Source organism: Mycteria americana, chromosome 2 (assembly GCF_035582795.1).
Source record: "Mycteria americana isolate JAX WOST 10 ecotype Jacksonville Zoo and Gardens chromosome 2, USCA_MyAme_1.0, whole genome shotgun sequence".
In the NCBI taxonomy this organism is placed as follows: Eukaryota; Metazoa; Chordata; class Aves; order Ciconiiformes; family Ciconiidae; genus Mycteria; species Mycteria americana.
The window spans coordinates 52,734,914-52,751,174 of NC_134366.1; the positions used below are offsets into that span (position 1 = coordinate 52,734,914).

The 16,261-nt window shown below is 39.9% G+C and overlaps 1 protein-coding gene across 2 annotated transcripts in view; it reads left to right on the forward strand.

Annotated features, from left to right (window-relative positions):
• Nucleotides 1-16,261, forward strand: part of ARPP21 (cAMP regulated phosphoprotein 21) — a 205,695-nt gene that overhangs the window by 24,811 nt on the left and 164,623 nt on the right. The window contains exon 1 of one of the 2 annotated variants that reach the window (XM_075493428.1): nucleotides 15,409-15,428. The exons of the other annotated variant lie outside the window; for it this stretch is intronic. The gene's annotated coding sequence lies outside the window, so the exon portion shown is untranslated. Of the gene's footprint in view, nucleotides 1-15,408; nucleotides 15,429-16,261 lie in introns of those variants that run through there. 2 annotated transcript variants of the gene reach the window in all.

A 16,261-nucleotide genomic window follows, 5' to 3' on the forward strand; every position in this document is an offset into this window, starting at 1 on the left:
GTCTGGTTGCTTTGAGACTGCAATGTGACCGAAGGACTCTTTGTTAAGCCTGTGATCCACAGTTTTCTGACAGGTCATCATGGGAAGATTAGCCGGAGAAACCTTAAGTCCTGCACCCTGGCAGTTTCTGGAGGCTGAATGTGAGCAAGATGAGGTGCAGCAAACATCTAGGATGTGTCTGCTGCAGTCTAGAGGATGCACACAGAGAAAGCACATAAGGGATGTGGGCTGTACTTGACAGATGTCCAAGAGGTCTAGACCCAGGGCTGAGACCCGTGATCGGTGACTGCGGACATGGTGGAACATCACGGGGGAAAGGCAGAAGTGCATGGGGCCAGTATTCTCATCTCCTTCCCAAGAAGACATCAGGGTTACACTATAGCACATCCTTCCCTTGCAAAATATGAACTAATTTCTATTCGTTTGGGGTTTTTTTATTATTTAAAAGTACTCTACGCTTTGCAACAGCACCTGTGCTAACTCAGAAATAGAAAGATTGAGCCTAAAGTGTTCAGTATTGCAGCAAATTCATTAGTCCCTGAAAGGCAGAACGGCTTTGCTCTGGATTTCTTCTTTTATCCTCTGGCTGCTTGCCTCATCCCTGAAGTGCCTCCTCTGTCCTCTCTGATGCTCCCAGCAGGTAGGGAAGAGATGTGCTTGGGGCTAGCTGGGAGCATCGCATGCACTGCTTGGCTGCTTGGCCACTACCTGAAAGAACAGACAACAGCTGGCTCTTACCTGTGTTTTCCTCAATATGAGCAGTGGCTTGGGCTCTACCTACCTGCCCTTGTCTATGAAACTTGTAGGACCCTAAAAGTTTGAGAGCTCTGTCCAAGTGGCCAGGAGGAATTTGTCTGTTCTGTGGGGAGCGGAGGGAAGAAAGGGAATGACACTAGGCAGCATGCAGGCAATGCAATCGCATGATCAAACTGGTCTCAAAAGTACACTGGAAGATAAATTTGGCCTTCAGTTTTAAAAGAAACTTTTAAAACTTGTTAATGTCACATATAACAGAATATTTATAGCACTCTCTAAATGTTAAGCAGAGGGAAATATCATTGCTAGACAGTGGACTTTTATATCGATAAAAAAAAATGTTCAACTTCTCTTTGGCGACTTACCAGCTGATAAGGAAAAGTTACCAATGTAGTAACTGAGGGATAGAGGAATATGAATAGGCAATAAAAAATCAATTGTATTGTTTTCTTTTCAGCTTTGTATTTGATTTTATGCTTACTGAATGTTGGCTTCTATTTATTGTGGAGCATAAGTGCTGGAGTTATATGTAAATATAAAATATATATTTTAAAAAACAGTAGCATTAATTCCCTGGCACAAAAAATTCATTGTTTATGGTTTACAGGTTGGCTGATATGCAAAGAATATGTGTGAGTAACATCTCTCTGCAGAAAGATAGAAATATACATATATCATTATATTTGCAGGCATTCAGCAGAATGGCAATTTTCAACTTCACAGACTTTCCTAAAGCTCAGCTGCATGAGCCAATTGGACCCATGAAATTGAAAATGAGCTCAGATTGGTTTGGAGGGATTAGAGCTACAAAGAGCATCCACAGAATGGTGAACTTGGCCTCTCCGAATTATCCAAATCCAACCTCAGAAATTCTAGTTGGAAACTTCATTTGATGGAATTTGCAGCGTGCTGGAGAGAGTCAAGTGGACCTGTGGTCTCAGAGACAGCTTTGTGGCTTAAATGTTGTGAGCTCTCAGCTCAAGTCTGACTCCTCTGAAGCTTGAACAGATCTATTTAGTATTTGGGGGTATTTAGGTGGATTATATGTCAGCTGGAAAGCCCATGAGTCCTAACTGCTCATGTAAGCTTGTAACTGTTCCTCTTAACCTTCCTTTTCTGAATTATGAGTGATGGGAATTAGTGTTTAATTTATTAATTTTGTTTTCAGTGGAGGGAGAAAAGGAGGAATTTAACATTTAATTTCTCTTAACTTCTTTTACAAAAGAAACAGAGCTATTAGCTTTTTTAAAAAAGAAAGAAACAGAACTATTAGTCAAACATCTGGAAAATCTTCAGGTTTGACCTTGTTAGCATCTCCATTGTTCTCTGTATAAATACAAAAATAAATTCCACCATAGATATCTAAAATAATAACAGTAATTCCTGCTTTTGCTACATCCCAGTGTCCCAGCTTTATGGAAATTAAAGTGAGAAAATATCTTCAGTAAGAAATAAGGTGGCTGAAATACCTCTGTCTTGGTGACAGAAATAAGAGCTACCTGCTTTTGGGAAGGTACCCATTGCCTTTTACAGCGAATGACATTCTCATCTTTTCAGTGTCGAGCCATTAAGGTGTCCTGAACTTCTTAATGTCCATTTGTTTATGGAGACAACTGACAGAGGGATCATTTAATCCGGTCTTCAATGTATTTTTTCAAAAGTGAAAGCCTACCACTCTTCCTACCGAGATCTTTTCTTTGTGCAACTAGCAAAGGCTGCTGTTCTAGAGAGAAACAGAGCCTTTACAGATTTTAGGATCACTTGATGCACTAGCTAGTTTTTAAATTGTGACTGTCAGCAATTGTATCAAAGCAGAACTCTAGTCACAACCTCATTGCACCATCTGTGCATTTGATAAAAGACATGTTCATTTAAGGATATGCTGAAAGGGAGATAGGTAAGAAATTACAGACTCCTATATTCATGGACTGCATTCATGGACTGCAGTACAGTGCATGGTGTCTTTGTACCTAATTTCTACACTAAATCCTGTCGTTAGTTTTATTTTTATGACAAAGATTAAGAACTAACAATAAAATATATAATAATCTTTTTCACATGTAGCCGAATATCTATTTCGGCAGAGGCTGATGCTTCCCCCCCGCCTCCCCCCAGAAGCTTGAGAGAAGCTCCTGTTTTGATAACAGCATCTTTCTGCCATTGTTTTTAATCAGACTGTCCTTAGCTAACATGCAATCATTATCCTCTCTTAAGATACCCATTACAAAATGACCACTGCTTTCTGTGTCAGTCTAGAGAGACTGAAATTATTGTTAGTCTGATTTTTAGTAGTCCCATATTGAAAAATAAACCTTTAGAAATGGAGAGTAATGGAAAGAAAATGACCATTTCATTCTAGCCAGGTAGACACAGCGGAAAGCATCTGAGTGTTAATTATATAGGAAATACAAAGTCTATTCATTGTTACATTATCAAAATCATTTGGAACAAAGCAACAGGTGATTGTGAGATGCTAAATTTACTGAAGGATTAATTTCAAATTATATTTTAATTTAGAAACTAATTAACAAATTTACGTGTAAACACATGGAAATATCGACTATGTTCTGAAAGTGTAAGTGCATCAATATCAGGAGCCTGAGCAATGTTCTTCATACACGGCAATGTAGTTAAATCTGGCTTGAAGTGAAAAAGTCAGTTCAAACTTATCAAGGGGACATACACCTAATCTATACATATAAATATATATTTGCAGCATATATACAAATGGATATTCTGGTGCTTTATATGTATTCACTCCTGTATTCTAAAATGTTTCTTTGAAATAAGAGGATTTTATCAGACTAGTAAGTAATTTAAGACTTTGTATTACATTTGGGCAAATATGTACTTCTGGCTAATTTACTTTCATTAGATACCTAGATGTATAAATGCACTTACAGCAAATTTTAAGGCTGACCCTAGATAACTGGTTAGGAAGGTTTTCTGCTATCACTGCACCATTCAAGGTAAAGTGCTAACCCGGCATTGTTACAGCTTCTGAAGTTAATCAGAGTTCCTGATAGGTCTTTGCAGTTATTTTACAGTTGTTATTAATTAATATGTAATGGTCAGATCTTGTGTGCTGTACTAGCATTACTTCAAACAGGAACAAAAATACGGGATTTAAGAGCACTATAAATATCCAGCGCTCACATATTACAGTGCTAATACACTGTGAGCCAAATTTTCAAAAATATTTGACGTTCAGGCTAAATTCTCAAATGAGGTAGTTCCCAGTTCTGCGCTTCAGTCAGACAGCAAAGCTGCAGGGGGAAATCTAGCTCCAGTGACTATTTTGGGGAGAAAACCAAGTATGCTGCCCCAGTGCAGTGACCAGCAGCATCACCTTCCAGGCTGGGGAGGAAGGAGGAACACACAGCCATGTAGCACAAAGGCTGCTGATATTTCTTCATTCTGCTCAGGTTAGAAGTACCGGCTTACAACCTTCAAGGTTGGAGAGCAAGACTGGATTATTAAGTATTAAATATAATATTAAATATTAAGGAGCAATTATTTCCTAATTCAGCAAATTCAGGAAGTTTGCAGAAATATGAGGCTTTAGACCTAACTGGCTTTTAGAAACAAATATATCTTTAGACAGTGCTTGAGATGGATCTGTATATAGATGCAGATAATGAATATGGCAGGATGGAAGCAAGGCTTGCACAAAGATCTCTAGATCCCTACACTAGATTGTTGTCTATACACATATTCATGTAATATAAAGGGTGCACATGCTTATATTTACATCATCTTTATCTGATGCATCCTGGGAAGAGTATAGGGACGCTGCCCGGTTGTGTAGGGATGGGGTAAGGAAGGCCAAGGCACGGCTGGAGCTTGGCAAGGGATGCAAAGAATAATAAGGGCTTCTAGGGGTATGTCAGCCAGAAAAGGAAGGTCAAAGAAAGCGTACTGTCCCAATGAACAAGACTGGCAAACTGGTAACAACGGATGAGGAGAAGGCTGAGGTACTCAACAACTTTTTTGCCTCAGTCTTCACTGGCAACCTGTTTCCCACACCTCACAAATGGATGGGACTGCAAGATGGGGACTAGGGGAGCAAAGTTTCTCCCACTGTAAGAGAAGATCAAGTTTGTGGCTGCCCAAGGAACCTGAACATACATAAGTCTATGGGACCTGACGAGATGCATCCCAGAGTCCTGAAGGAATTGGCTGATGTAGTTGCCAAGCCCCCTCCATGATATTTGAAAAGTTACGGCAGTCAGGTGAAGTCCCTGGTGACTGGAAGAAGGGAAACATTGCACCCATGTTTAAAAAGGGTAGAAAGGATGACCCTGGGAACTACCAACCTGTCAGCCTCACCTCTGTGCCTGGGAAGATCATGGAACAGATCCTCCTAGAAGCTATGCTAAGGCACATGGAGGACAGGGAGGTGATTCAAGACAGCCAGCATGGCTTCACCAAGGGGAAGTCCTGCCTGACCTACCTAGTGGCCTTCTGTGATGGAGTGACTACATCAGTAGACAAGGGAAGAGCTACGGATGTCGCCTATCTGGACTTCTGTAAGACCAGAAGGCCTTTGACATGGTCTCCCACAACATCCTTCTCTCTAAATTGGAGAGATACGGATTTGCTGGGTGGACTGTTTGGTGGATGAGGAATTGGTTGGATGGTCGCATCCAGAGGGTAGTGGTCAATGGCTCAATGTCCAGATGGGGATCGGTGACGAGTGGTGTCCCTCAGGGGTCTGTATGGGGACCAGTACTGTTTAATATCTTCATCCATGACATAGACAGTGGGATCAAGTGCACCCTCAGCAGGTTTGCAGACAACACCAAGCTGAGTGGTGCAGTTGACATGCCTGAGGGATGGGATGCCACCCAGAGGGACCTGGACAAGCTGAAGAAGTGGGCCCATGTGAACCTCATGAGGTTCAACAAGGCCAAGTGCAAGGTCCTGCACCTGGGTCGGGGCAACCCCCAGTATCAATACAGGCTGGGGGATGAAGGCATTGAGAGCAGCCCTGCAGGTACTGGGGTACTGCTGGATGAAAAGCTGGACATGAGCTGGCAACATGCGCTCGCAGTCCAGAAGGCCAACCATATCCTAGGCTGCATCAAAAGAAGCGTGGTTAGCAGGTCGAGGGAGATGACTCTGTCCCTCTACTCTGCCCTGGTGAGACCCCACCTGGAGTCCTCTGCTCTGGAGCCCTCAGCACAGGAAAGACATGGACCTGTTGGAGCGGGTCCAGAGGAAGGCCACAAAAATGATCAGAGGGATGGAACAACCTCTCCTATGAGGAAAGGCTGAGAGAGTTGGGGTTGTTCAGCGTGGAGAAGAGAAGGCTCTGGGGACACCTTATTGCAGCCTTTCAATACTTAAAGGGGTCTTCTAAGAAAGACAGGGACAAACTTTTTAGCAGGGCCTGTTGTGATAGGACAAGGGGTAATGGTTTTAAACTAAAGGAGGATAGATTTAGACTAGATATAAGGAAGAAATTTTTTACGATGAGGGTGGTGAAACACTGGAACAGGTTGCCCAGAGAGGTAGTGGATGTGCCATCCGTGGAAACATTCAAGGTCAGGTTGGATGGGGCTCTGAGCAACCTGGTCTAGTTAAAGATGTCCCTGCTCATTGCAGGGGGGGGTTGGACTAGATGACCTTTAAAGGTCTCTTCCAACCCAACTATTCTATGATTCTATGATGACTAACAGAAAACGAAAGCAGAAATCAAACTTTTGACATCTGCAACACCTTCTCTACTACAACCCTCAAAATCCAGTGTAAAACTGTCACAGCATTTCTTCAGAAACTATATTTCTTGTACCATGAGGAAGACAACCCTGAAAGCTGATGCGCAGCCACTGTCATCCACTCAGATACTGCTGTAGGTGGAGCAGGTAGCACAGCTAGACACTACCCTTTAAAAAAACCCCACACTTAAATAATACCCTCTCTTATTTCAGTTATTAATAGAAGTGCATAATTCTCTGCCATTCTCTGGATAGAAACCTTCCAAAGTGTATGCTTTGGGCCAAATTTCATTGAAATTTCATCCAATGCATCCGGCTGTCTCTAAGATCAAAGCTAGGCAAAACACTGGCTGTTTTTCCCTTACTAAAACCAAGCAAACAGAAGAACCACTCTGACAGACTTTCCTGAAAAGCCCCATTTCCCCAAAGACCTGAATCAGATCTTTGAAAATAGCAGTTGTTTTGGAGATGTTCATTTTTGCTCTTCCCATGAGCATCCACTAAAATTACAAGTTTTATAACTACTGCTCAGACACGTGCAGTAGAGATTTATTTTAATTCTAGTAGCTGATTTTCCTCATGTTTTCACAACATTTTGTAAACTAAATCCTCTAAATAATTTAACTGTACAAGGCTGCAGCTACACAGTGAGTTTAAGCAGCCAGTCTTGGCACTGCTGGTGATCTGTTAAGGAAATACCAATGGACTATTGATTTTCTGCCCCTCTCAGTCTTTGGGTCATGATATGCTGCACAGAGGTTTTGGCTCACACTGTTAATACTGAAACTATCTGACATGCACAGATCATATATGCCACATTTCTCATGAGGGTCTTTTACAAGTCATGGCTTTCTCAAGAACATGATATGTGTTTTATCAGCTCTTTAGCATGTGTTGCTGCCTATAACATGTTTAATTATCTGCCCAGATTTTTAGTTGGTCTTCAGTTACTTGAAATGGTTGATCAGTCAAGTCACTGACAATCGAACAGCTGTGTTTACTTCTGTTGGTACTTTGTTTGACCAATTTGCTTTGATCCCTCTAACAAAAAAAAAGCCATTTTGATTCTGGTTTTGGCTCAGAAAAATTGAGTTTGGTGTATACAGGCCTCTATCCTAACTACAGCTCCATCCTCCAGGCATATTTCAAATGATGAGGAAGGTGGGTCTCAGTCCCCATCCCACTCAAAAAGGTGTTACAGGAGCTGAGTGAAACAATAGCAGTGGATCAATAGCAGTGACAGAAGGGGAGCCAGTGGGGGTACAGTCTGGGTGACTAGAAATCAGGCTGCAGGAAAAGCTGAAAAAGTGATCTGGAGAGAAAGGGAAAAGACCAGGAATAACTATATAAATGGCATTGGTCTGTGTACTCTAAGGGGTGTCAGGATAAGCTAGCTACACTTGGGATTTGATGGAGATTAGCATACTAAGGAAGAGGAATGGATCTGTGATAAGTCTTAGGTTTGGAGGCTGTGATTAGCTATGCAGGTAGAATGAGCATGGGGCGAGGAGTCCAGATGGACAAGAACAAAGTCAAGGTCACAATCAGGAGCTTTCAACAAAACATCACACTTGAATCCATGCAAATGCACTATTTCCAGAACCTGAAGTGGTTCTTCAAGGACCTTGGATGCAAGCTTTGCTTTTAGAAACTTCTGTGAAGTTCCCCCCGCCCTAGAAAAGTACGTGTTTAATTCGCTTTTAGTGTTGTTGCACCTGAACACTAACCTACTAGACCTCCACTAGGAAATGACAGGATTAGTTTTGCCTGTGTCACTTTAATTAGCCCCTCCCTGCTCTGCGCATAAATAATTTACTCTTTGCAAAATAGCCTTGAATTGCATGATCAAATTTTTCCCTCTGGACTCATGCTTCTTTCATTGCAAAGAATAGATCTAATACAGTGACAAATACATACTGTGCAGCAAAGGATGCTGTTTGTCCACAGATCCCCTGCTTCATCTGTTGCAGAAATTAGGGATTATATAGAAGAGCTGAAAATGGAGAAAGAAAATTATCATTGTGAAATGCTTTCCTGAAGGCCTTTTTTCTTGCTTCTGCCATGTTGTTCTGATGCAATATTAATTAGAACAAGACAAAGGCAGAGAAGCTTTTACAAGTCCCATTTGAATAGTTCCACAAACTGTTGCCTTAAAATAGAAAATGTTGTCCCCTTAACTGAGATTCAGTCACTGACCATGTGAAAGCTACAGTACTGTTTCACTGGTTGCTTCTATAATGGATCCAGTGAGTCTTTTCTACATTACACTGAATAGGAGCCATAGTGCTCATGTGGTCACCTACTCCTTCTCAGCTGAAGGCACAGTAACTTCCATGTAAACTGCAGTAACTGGGAGCTGAGAGGCAGTAACATCAGAAAGACTTTCAAATTCAACTGCAGCAGCACCTCACTGAAACCAGTCTTTCAACTGGGCGTGAAAGGTCTTCATTTTAACAGAAACCCAAGGGTCTCATCTCTATGAGCATTTGAGGACTTACAGCATCAAATGAAATCAGTGGGAGATGTGCTTTCGACATAAAAGATGTCATTGAATGCTAAGTACACTTAAAGTCTCTAAGCAAGTTGAATGCCTCTTTAGCCTCTTTTTTAAAAAATCTGAGCCTCAATTCCTGTAATTTAAAATGGAGTTAGTACCACCTTTTAATCCCACAGACTTTTGAAAAGAAAAATTAGTATTTCCAAAACTGCTTGAATGCTATAGTGGTATGTGCCAAAGAAAAGTCTGTAAGCAAATTGTTATATTCAGAGCAAGGAGTAAAGTACAAAGCCAAACCATTAACACTGATGAGAAACGAAATGCTGAACAGCTTCTCATAAAGTGAGCACTATCCATCCAGTGTGTTGTATGGTGCAAGGAATCTGCAAAGCAGTAGCATGTGACCGTGCGATTAAAACCTCTTTGATAATGCATTCTTATAAAGGGAGTAAATTGAAGTTGCACAGGCCATTTGAAGCTGCTCAAAAAAGCAGCGGGTTAGGAGTTGCCTTGAGAGTGAAATAATCAATAAGGTGGAGTTGAGCATGCTATTTATAATACTTCTCTGCATTTTATCACGTTTGTCATCACTGCACATGCAGACTTATCTGTAATTGCAGAAAACTTTTCCTTAAGATCAAGTTTCTTTCCTTATAAGAATGACCATGATCTGTCTTGTTTATTGGTTTTTGCTAATTGTGACTCTTCATGGAGAGTTTTTAATATATGCTTCCTCTCAGCATCACTCAATATAATTTTTCTAAATGAAATACACTGTTATATTTGGAAAAGAAAAAAGTAGTCCAAATTTACCCTTTATGCTAAGCATGAATACTAGAACCTGCTCCATCTCTGCTGTAGGCTGTTTTGTAATAAACTGTTTTAATTACAAGTAGTCTTGCTGTCCATGAGAAAATTTCATAATCATGCTGCATTGCGAGCTGTGACTGATATCTCTGTCTCTTTCTTTCCCTGACTTTTTCCTTCCCTGAACTGCACTTTTGGCAAACATCGTGTACTTGCGCTTAGTGACTTGGGTGTGCTGAGCAGCTGGTGCTAATGATTAGAAATAGTGAAGTAGTTTATCCAGTGAGTGGGTTTGTTCATGTGATTTTGGAACTCAATTTGTGCGGTAACACAAAGGAACACGAGGCACATGATGGGAAAGAAAATCTCAAAACATCAAATAAAAGCATAAAAAGGAGCAGATGTGCAAAAGTGGACATTCTCCCTTACCTCCTGCGTCAAGTCAGAGTTAAGGAGACGGTCTTTGAATGGTCTGTTACTGGCTGGAGCGCAGCAGAAAAGATTAATAAATTTATGAAGTGCTTAAACTTGCCCCCCAGTCTAAGCTCAAAATCTTGTTTAGCTCCTTTGAACTAGGAAGGACCTTCTACTTTTATTAACCAACAGAAAGCATATTGGTACTCATAATGTTGGGTTCTTATAACCAGATGTGTCCAGATTACTCAATTTATTGAGTAATCTGAAGTTTTTGGTTTTTCAAGGAAACAGTAATCCAAATATAACACAAAACAGCAAAATTATCCTGCATTCTTTCTGGAGCTTCTGAATCCTCTTTTCCTTTTACCCAGCTCTCATTTCTTTTGTGGGAATGTGTCAGAACTTAATAAAAAGGCTGGGAGCATTACAATTTTGTTTGTGTTCTAGGGAGACAAGCAAAGCAGGGGTTGATATGCCAGGACTAATAATGGCCTATCCTTTTCAGTGAAAGAGCCTTGAGTAATATTGTCCTGCAAGTGAGATATAAGTTTGTTTTAATTTCCAGTCAGGATCACCTGAGTATTTTCTGCTACTGGGTCTAGTGATAACAAGGAAAAATAAACAAGGCAACAAGAAATAGGAGGCACTATATGGGTATCACCAGTAAGCCAAAGCTTCCTCTAGGTGTTTTTTCCCCCTGATAACTGTCTTTTCTCATGATACAGAAAGCCATCTCTGGTCATATGAAGAATGTTTGAGAAGCCAAGTCGAAGAAAAGCAGAGCCAAAGTTTTACAATGAAATTTGTTGATAACTGAAAACACTTAAGAGAAAAAAGGGTCTCACAAGGAATATATAAAAATAGTACTTTTTTTAAATTAAATTGTTTTACTTTCAGTTAGCACCTCTTCTGAGAAACTGTTTCTTTGCATAAGACCTAATAGTGTAGAAGGCTTAGGTATCTGATGTGCTCTCTGATGGTCTCGTATTGCTCACAGTACAACTGTTCATTAATATGGTTGCATTTTAATTATGTTTTAAGAGTTCACTATAATTATAGAATCATAGAATATCTTGAGTTGGAAGGAACCCATAAGGATGATAGAGTCCAACTCCCTGCTCCTTGCAGAAGTACCTAAAACTAAACCATATGACAAGAGCATCATCCAGACACTCCTTGAACTCTGTAGTACACATTTACCTTGGGTCTAAGGAAGAAAGCATGCAAAAGACTAGAAGTGACCATTTTACAAGATACACTGAACCTTCCTGATTTCTTTCTAGGGAATTTTTGTATCTTAATGATATTCAGATTAGTGAAGTAAAAAAAAAAAAAAACCAAACAAACAAATCACAGTTATTTTTCTGTTATAGTTAAATCTGTGAACAATTTAGACAACAAGACCTAGTTTCAGTTAGCCTGAATTGTTCAACATCATAATGAGATCCAGCATTTCTCATCAGGGGGTTGTACACGTTCATAGGCAAGCCTAGTTTAAAAATGATCTCTCACCCCTTCTATGAGAGACTCCACAGGTGATGGAAGCAGTGCTGTTTAACAGTGGGAATCAGATAATGCAAAGGATGTAATCGTATTTGGATTTTCTGTTAAAGATCTTAAAAAACTGGCCTTTAGCAATGAATCTTTACCACACCCTCAGGGTACTCTAGGATCTCTTGTTTCTCTGCCTTCACAGCTCCAGAGATTGCTATCAACAGCAGAACACAAAATTTGGCTCATTCTTGCTCCTTTTGAGTTGACAAACTCTTTTCAGTCAGACCCGATTAGACTTCTGTATGGCAGTACTTAGGGACTCCACTGGAAAATCTATATACAACACAGCTTTGGTTTCACTAGTAGTGTGAGACAGAGTGAGCAATTAGGATCTATCACTGAGTTTCTATAGGGCTTCCTTGGAAACTGCAGATTGTATTTAGGTAGTCAATGGTGTTCTGCAATGCATGGGGCCATTTTAGATCCAGAAGTTGGGTGAAACCACCTTTTACCCTTTATTTTGTCACAATTCAGGTAATCTGTAACTTTCTTGGATGCCCTCTGTCACTTGGCAGTGTAATTAATGTGTAGCAGGCTTTTTTTCCCTCTTCTTTTCTGCTGGAACAGCATTCAGGGAGGCTGTTCTTCTCGACCAGAGCATCTCTAAGGCTTCCTGTCCACTGGTATCAATACTCCTTTCCCTTGGGGCTTACTTCTCTTGGCAAGACTGGTAAGCTACATCAAGTAACCTTCAGATCACCATTCAAGGCACATCGTTTGCTGTTTCTGTCTTTTTCTTTGGGGTTTTGAAAACAGCATACATAATTCATGTAGCAGGTGCAATGTTTTGTTGTCATTGTGCTACAATATGGTGTGTAGTAGTAATCAGTAAATTAAAAAAAAAAACACTGGAAATTAAGAGGCCATGGTGGGAAGTCAAAATACGTGGATATTCTTAGTAGGTAAGCTGGAAATGAAATGCTGCAGTTGTATGCTACTACTGCCATTCATGGTGTTCTCTCTACTTATTTTTCCTGTGTGTCATGTATTGAGGGCCACCTCCCTCAATTAGGAGTTTAATTCGAACTGGAGGGATCATGTAATAGAGTTGCAAGCTTAAGTTAGCCACAAATGTAGAGACACTTGCTTAAAAGTAAAAACAAGAAAGTAAAAAAATGGATCACAGCTTAAGATGCTTTTCAGTTGCTCAGGGAGGCAAACTAGTTTTGCAGTATTAATTAACATTTTAGGGCATGCTATATCTAAATAGCAGGAGACTGTATGTGTGTATGTGTGTGGGAGGTGTCATTTCACCACAGAAAGACAGAAATAAATAAAAAAGCGGTCATTTTCTGAAAAGTAAGATTTTACTTGTGTGGTACAATAAAAAGGTGAAAAGCATGTTTTTACTACCCAAATTCTTCATTTGATATTTTGGCAAATGGCATTAGAAAAGTGCAGCACTAAAACAGTCGAGGAAGAACATGAGGTATATATGCATGTTGCTCTCTCCTTCTGTTAATTGCCTCTCCACGTCTCTGGCAGTCAAGCTCTCCCTCCTCCATTTCATATGCAATGAAGGTGCCAAGAAAAGTTGCCTGGCCCTTTCCCTCACTCCACAGATACAAACACTGAAGCCCACGGTGGGGCTCCTCCTCCAGCACAGCCAGTTTAGGATTCTCAATGAAGCCTCCCTCGCGCAGGTCTTTATCACCCTGTTCAATGCCGGTCTCTTTCACACATTGCTCCCTCGCATCCCAACCACATGGCCACCGATGCCAACCTCAGCCCCTCCGTGCTGAGATTCCTCTTTCCAGTGCCTCCCCCAACACGTGGCACCTACGTAACAGCGAGGTTCACACAACTGCTCCCCTCTTCCTGGTGTCTTGCTTCATAGGTCTCTTCTCGATGCAACATCTCTTTTCTGGAAAGGTTGTGGATAGATGAAGAAGTATGATGGAAAAATAGCATGAAATCTTTAAAATACTTGATTACCACTTAATGTACAGTTACCATCTCGCCACATTTGTTTGCATGGATCTTTTTGTGTGTGTGCGCGCTTTTGAGCCCTAAACTTGTGTTTCACTATGCCAGGATAGTGATTTACAACGTAAAAGGATTTTGTAGGTGTTCTTAATGGAGGGGGTTGATATTTTAGCATCTGGCCATTGTAATGATCCCACTTAGGCAAATAAAAGGAATTTGCCATGAACTGAAAAAAAGCTGTGACTAAGAAAACATCAGTAACAATGAGCAATTGAAAGCAGTGGATTGTAAACACTGGGAAGGAAATTTGTCTTGCTGGAAAAAGAAAAAAAAAAGAAGCTAACTTTCCAAGGAGACTTTGGTAAATAATAAAACTAAATGGTGGACAGAATAAGTACTAAATAAAATGCCTGAAGAGAAATCTTAATATCAGCAGCAATTACACGTTTTAATATGTTATTTGTAAGATAATGGAGATGATTAGGACAGGTGTCCGATTATATATTGTTTATAATTAAGCCTTTATTTGATATCATTTTAAAACCAGACAATAACAGAAATTGAAGGACACAGCAGCAGTGTTTTTGTAGAAGTCTATTCTCTATTCTTTGTGAATCTCTGTGGCCAACTGTGTATTGATGGCTACAGTTTTGTTGTTAAAGAAATCATCAATCAGTCATTATGATACAACACTAGATGTACTTCAGCCTTACATTCTTATATGTTACAGAAGTTAACTGACAATTCAGTAACTCAGCAGCCTCCTTTAATATAGCTTCTTTATATTGTCTTGCTCTCATGAAGCAAAATGGAAGGAGAAAAACACAGCTGAGATGCACAGTTCCAGATAGCTTTCCTGCCTTTTTCAGGAAATATCCCAGTGAAGTGTGTTAGGAAGTTAAATGATAGAAAATCTCATCAACTCACGCTCTTGGCTCTGCCATTGTTTGTGGCAGATTTGGGTATAAAATGAATTTTCCAGCTTCTTACAATTCTGGGGGAAAAAAAAAGAAATAAATACTTCTAATTTAACTGAAAATGTATGCATATAGCTATCTATTATATATCTCTGCATTGGACAGATCATGAAAAAATAGAAGTTTCAAGTCAGATTGTATGTTTTGAATTCAGACATCTGAACATATTTTAATTCTGAAAAATAAAAGAAATGTTTTCGAGCAAAGATTGTTTAAAGACAAAGCAGTTAATTTAAAAGATATAAAAATTGTTATAGTTATCTTTAACATGTCTGATGTGTTGGACTTCCTAAGACTGATGAAAGCTAAAGCTGTGAAGTTTTCACAAATGGTGAATTTTTTCTTTAAAAGATAAATAATAAAAGATGTGGCTATTAAAAAGCAGGTCCAGAGATACATCCCAACAGCATGACTCATGCTCCTAAAACTCATTCTGTGCCTGATATATCAACATTTGCTACTCTACATAAGCCTGTAGCTTGCTTTCTGTTGAAAGAGGAAATAAGACTTTTAAAGCAGGAGATAGGAGACCAGACTTTTGCGGCATGTATGACAAGACATCCAGCTGATAGCGTTAGCAAAGATTTACCAAGAGTTTAGGAGGACTGCTGCCTGCCTGTTAGCACTGCTAAGCACAGTGTGTTTCTTGCCTCAGAGATGACATTGCACAGCCATGTGTTAGAAGCACCAGCCATGAATAGTAATCCCGGTTCTGTGCTTACTGTGCTCAGGGATCGACAGAACCAGGGCTTCTTTCTGGATGGCAAAGATAATGTAGGGAGGCAGCTGTGCTTGCCATGCAAAAACGTTTGCATGATGCCTGGGGTGATATGATTAAGCAAGAAAAGGAGGGGGAGTTTCCAACTTGTGTTTGTGCATGTGTTTGTGGGTACATATTCACATGTATAGGTATACATAAGCCTTTAAATGCACTCCTGCGCCAAAAGGTTTGAAAATCAGAAAGTAAATAAAGATGTATTCTTTTATCTAAAACATCACGAGGTTGTTTGAAATACTCTCGTTTTGGATCTGTGAACATCTCTTTAGGAGGCTGCAGCCTTCAGACATATCCATAACCACTCCACTGAGTTGCTACTTGTATTACTAACTGCCTTTGGTGAAGAGTATGTTTCACTAAATCATAAAAAGGATAAAATAAATCAGTATAGATTCACTCCAGTTTTTTTTCCTAAGCTGTTTCAACATGTTCCTCCAGCCTTAAATGAAGGTTACCTAATACATACACCACTATTATACACACGAGATTTCAAAATGTCATTTAGCAACAATTAGTTTTCATGGAACAATTGAAAGGTAGCGGAGTTTTCTCAATAACTCTCTCCGGAGACAATCAACTGCTTCACTAGAGCTCAGTCTTTGCTGTGAGTTCATTTTCCTTTCATCTTTTGTCTCACAGAATGAAACAAAAAAATTGAAAAATACAGAAAACTGTAATGTGAAAAAGTTACAAAGTGAACACTTAGCATACAATCAGATTGTATGAAAGGGTATTGGCTTTATGTTAAGAATGTCACTGATTTCTAATTATCCAAAACAAACGGTTTTAAGAAAAGGCCATTTTAATTATTTCACTTAAAATTGCGCTT